Raw genomic sequence first — 5,771 nt, 5'->3', positions numbered from 1 at the left:
TAGTCTGTGCAACGCATGCAGCGTTATCTTCAAATAATATTATTGGAGCTTTATTGGTTGATAATCCACTAGCTGTCTGGATATGTTGAGTCAAAGATCTAAGCCAGACACATTCCCGACTTGCTTCATGTAGCGCGATAACTTCTGCGTGATTAGATGACGTAGCAACCAATGTTTGCTTTTGAGAACGCCAAGCTAATGCAGTTCCATTGATTGTGAAGATATAACCTGTTTGTGATCTTCCCTTATGTGGATCAGATAAATATCCTGCATCTGCAAAACCAACAATTTCTTGTTTTGTACTTTTAGGGAAAAATAATCCCAAATCGATCGATCCTTGAAGATAACGGAAAATGTGCTTAATCCCATTCCAATGCCTTCGTGTAGGATCTGAACTATATCTTGCTAACAGATTAGTAGCAAATGCTACATCAGGTCGAGTACAGTTGGCAAGATACATAAGAGCCCCTATTGAACTTAAATATGGTACTTCAGGACCAAGTGTCTCTTCACCATCTTCACGAGGGCGAAATGGATCTGTTTCAACATTCAATGATCTATTAATCATTGGAGTACTCAGGGGATTTGCCTTATCCATATTGAACCGCTTTAGTACCCTTTTTGTATAATTAGATTGATGTAGAAAAATTCCCGTATTCAAATGCTCTATTTGTAATCCAAGACAAAACTTGGTTTGTCCGAGATCTTTCATCTCAAATTCTCCTTTTAAATAGGTGGATGCATCCTGAATTTCACGGGGAGTTCCAATGATATTTAAATCATCAACATAGACAGCAATAATCACAAATCCAGACATCGTCCTTTTTATAAACACACATGGTGAAATAGGATTATTTGTATATCCATTTTTCACTAAATGTTCACTCAGACGTTTATACCACATACGTCCTGATTGTTTTAGCCCGTACAATGATCGTTGTAACTTGACAGCGCATAATTCTCGTGGTTTTGATTTCAATATTTCGGGCATTTTAAATCCTTCAGGGATTTTCATATAAATGTTTGTGTCAAGTGACCCATATAAATAAGCAGTAACAACATCCATGAGACGCATTTCTAAGTTCTTTGAAACTACAAGGTTAATTAGGTATCGAAATGTAATCGCATCCATAACAGGAGAATAAGTTTCTTCATAATCAACTCCTGGTCTCTGTGAGAAACCTTGTGCAACAAGGCGAGCTTTATATCTAGCAATTTCATTGTGCTCATTTCTTTTGCGTACAAATACCCATTTACATCCAACAGGAGTAACCTCTTTCGGTTTAATAATGACGTGTCCGAATACATTTCGCTTATTCAACGAATCCAATTCAGTCTGTATTGCGTCTCTCCATTTAATCCAATCTGGTCTCTTTTGACACTCTGAAATGGATCTTGGTTCTGGATCCTCATTTTCATCAATTTCCTTTGATACATTATAAGAGAATATATCATCAATCTCTTTGATTTCTTTTCGACTCCATAATGTACCATTACTGATATAATTAATTGAGATCTCATGATTTTCATTGTCTGTATTTATACCATCATCATAAGGTACTTCATTTCTTTGATTTGGAACGCGTTCCTCCGAATCGAGCATTTCATTTTTCTTGGGCCCTTTGCTCTTTCGGGGATTTTTATCCTTAGAACCAATAGGTCGTCCACGCTTCAGGCGTGCTTTAGAATCGTTTATTACATTTTCTTTCATTTGTTCTTTCGGAATTTCGATTCGAGTTGGGACATTCGCAGCATCTATATATGATCTTGTTACCTTAGTTGTATCTGCAAAAGCATCTGGTAACTGATTTGCAATGTTTTGTAAATGTATGATCCTTTGAACTTCCAGTTCTCGTTGTTTTGCTGGGGGATCAAGATGTGACAATGATGGTGTACACCAATTAAGATCATTTTTATTTCCCGCCATTCTATCATTTTCTCCCCCTAATGGTGGGAATTCATTCTCATTAAATTGACAATCAGCAAAACGAGCCGTAAAAATATCTCCAGTTTTTGGCTCAAGGTATCGTATAATGGATGGTGAGTCATACCCAACATATATTCCAAGCCTTCTTTGTGGTCCCATTTTTGTACGCTGTGGTGGGGAAATCGGTACATATACTGCGCATCCGAATATTCTGAGATGCGATATATTAGGTTCTTGACCAAATGCTAATTGCAATGGAGAATACTTGTGGTATGCACTTGGTCTAATACGAATCAATGTTGCAGCATGCAAAATGGCATGACCCCACACAGAAATGGGAAGTTTCGTTTTCATTATCAATGGTCTAGCAATAAGCTGGAGTCGTTTGATTAATGACTCTGCCAATCCATTCTGTGTATGAACGTGTGCAACTGGGTGTTCAACATCAATACCCATTGCTACACAGTAATCATTAAATGCTTGTGATGTAAATTCTCCAGCATTATCAAGCCTCACTTTCTTGATTGAGTATTCCGAGAACTGAGCCCTTAATTTAATTATTTGGGCTAAAAATCGGGCAAATGCCAGATTACGTGATGATAAAAGACATACATGCGACCATCTGCTTGAAGCATCAATTAATACCATAAAATATCGAAATGGTCCGCATGGTGGATGAATAGGTCCACAAATATCACCATGAATCCTTTCTAGAAATGATGGTAATTCATGCCCGATTTTAGCTTGTGATGGTCTGATTATTAATTTTCCTCTAGAACATGCATCACAAGAAAACTCATCTGATTGAAAAATCTTCTGGTTTTTCAATGGGTGACCATGAGAGTTTTCGATAATCTTTCTCATCATAATGGCACCAGGATGACCCAATCGATCATGCCAAACTTTGAACATATCGGTAAACTTCTGGTTTACTGTGGCATATGATTCAATCACATTGATATTAGTATAATATAATCCCGAAGATAGAGTGGGTAATTTTTCTAACACATATTTTTGTCCCATATTGATTGAGGTGATACACAAATATTCAATATCACCTTTATTTGTGGTTTCAATATGATATCCATTCAGTCGGATATCTTTAAAACTTAATAGATTTCTTTGGGACTTGGAGGAAAATAGTGCATCTTTTATAGCAAATTTTGTTCCTCCTGGCATTATGAAATCGGCTCTTCCGGAGCCTTCAATTATTTTTGCATTTCCAGATATAGTAATGACATTTCCTTTGTTTATTTTCAGACTAGAAAAATATTTCTTGTCTGTCAGTATTGTATGTGTTGTAGCACTATCTGCTAAACATATATCTCTTCCTCGATTTGCAGATTTAGCCATACTCATTATCTATTGAAGAACAAAATAACATAGTAAACATTAGAAAATATATTATAACATTATGACTAACAGAAATGATGACACAGATACATAACTATTTTACAAAATGTAGACGCATTATTTATGCATATATGGATTATTACGAGGTTGATTACATATATAAACGATACAACTATATATATGGCTTTTTATTCATAATCAACGCCATCTTCAGGATGCGCAAAACCATCAGCGAGGTCCATGTGTGTAAAATCTTTAGCACCACCAGCATCATCATCCGAATTGTTTATGACATGATTTGTCTCGACACCTTTCCCTTTCGCTTCTTTAATCGATTTTTGGTAAAGGTCCACCAAGTGTTTAGCCGTGCGACAAGTACGTGACCAATGTCCTGTCATTCCACACCGGTGACATGTGCTTTCTTTCATCCGTTTGTTTGGATGATCATGTGTTCCCCCTCTATTATTGTTATGGTTTTGGAATGAGATTCCTCGACCACCTCCTCTATTCCAACTTCGGCTAACACCACGACCTCGTCCTCGGCCTCGACCTCGACCTCGGCCTCTACCTCGAAAATAACCACGTCCTCGGTTATTATAAAATATAACATTCTCTCCAGGGAATGATATATTTTCTGTAACATTTACTTCAGGAAATGGTACAGAACCTGTCGGCCGAGATGCATGATTTTTCATTAGTAATTCATTATTTTGCTCGGCCAAGAGAAGACATGAGAGAAACTCTGAGTATTTTGTATACCCCTTTTCTCGATACTGTTGTTGGAGGATAATGTTTGAGGCGTGCATAGTTGAAAAGGTTTTTTCCAACATCTCATTTTCGTGACATTTCCTTTGTTTATTTTCAGACTAGAAAAATATTTCTTGTCTGTCAGTATTGTATGTGTTGTAGCACTATCTGCTAAACATATATCTCTTCCTCGATTTGCAGATTTAGCCATACTCATTATCTATTGAAGAACAAAATAACATAGTAAACATTAGAAAATATATTATAACATTATGACTAACAGAAATGATGACACAGATACATAACTATTTTACAAAATGTAGACGCATTATTTATGCATATATGGATTATTACGAGGTTGATTACATATATAAACGATACAACTATATATATGGTTTTTTATTCATAATCAACGCCATCTTCAGGATGCGCAAAACCATCAGCGAGGTCCATGTGTGTAAAATCTTTAGCACCACCAGCATCATCATCCGAATTGTTTATGACATGATTTGTCTCGACACCTTTCCCTTTCGCTTCTTTAATCGATAGTTGGTAAAGGTCCACCAAGTGTTTAGCCGTGCGACAAGTACGTGACCAATGTCCTGTCATTCCACACCGGTGACATGTGCTTTCTTTCATCCGTTTGTTTGGATGATCATGTGTTCCCCCTCTATTATTGTTATGGTTTTGGAATGAGATTCCTCGACCACCTCCTCTATTCCAACTTCGGCTAACGCCACGACCTCGTCCTCGGCCTCGACCTCGACCTCGGCCTCTACCTTGAAAATAACCACGTCCTCGGTTATTATAAAATATAACATTCTCTCCAGGGAATGATATATTTTCTGTAACATTTACTTCAGGAAATGGTACAGAACCTGTCGGCCGAGATGCATGATTTTTCATCAGTAATTCATTATTTTGCTCGGCCAAGAGAAGACATGAGAGAAACTCTGAGTATTTTGTATACCCCTTTTCTCGATACTGTTGTTGGAGGATAATGTTTGAGGCGTGCATAGTTGAAAAGGTTTTTTCCAACATCTCATTTTCGCTAACTGTTTCACCACATAATTTCAAAACTGATGTGATTCGGTACATCGCCGAGTTATATTCACTGACAGTTTTGAAATCTTGAAATCTGAGATGAATCCACTCATATTTTGCCTTGGGGAGGATTACCGTTTTTTGATGATCGAAACGGTCTTTTAATTTTTCCCAAAGATCTGCAGGATCTTTGATTGTCAGATATTCCTTTTTCAAATCATCATGAATATGATGTCTCAATAATATTAGTGCCTTTGCTTTATTTTCAATTGATGCACTTTTCTCTTTAATTGTGGCACCAAGACTTTTTGATTCCAAGTGCAAATCAGCATCCAATTGCCACGATAGATAATTTTTCCCCGATATGTCGAGGACCTCGAACTCGATATTAGCCATTTTTGCCATTATGATTTTGTCGTAGAAGAGCGTTCGTGCTGATAACGTGTTATGAAAAACGAAGAAATATAGAAGACCCGAGAATCATATCGTTAACTAGAAACCGAATTATATTACGGTAAATATCCTTGAATCATTGCAGATGATTCTAAATTCCCTGGTCAGTTATCATTGTGGGAACAATGATGAATTAAGACCAGCATGATGTGTGATAGATGATTATGATCATATGCATTAGATGCAAATCACAATCATGGGTTCTCGTTTGGAACGAGTTACTGGATGACCCGCATGAGATTGTCAC

The sequence above is a fragment of the Tarenaya hassleriana genome, unplaced genomic scaffold (assembly GCF_000463585.1).
Source record: "Tarenaya hassleriana unplaced genomic scaffold, ASM46358v1 Cleome88, whole genome shotgun sequence".
NCBI classification, from domain to species: domain Eukaryota; kingdom Viridiplantae; phylum Streptophyta; class Magnoliopsida; order Brassicales; family Cleomaceae; genus Tarenaya; species Tarenaya hassleriana.
This window is presented reverse-complemented; position numbering follows the sequence as displayed.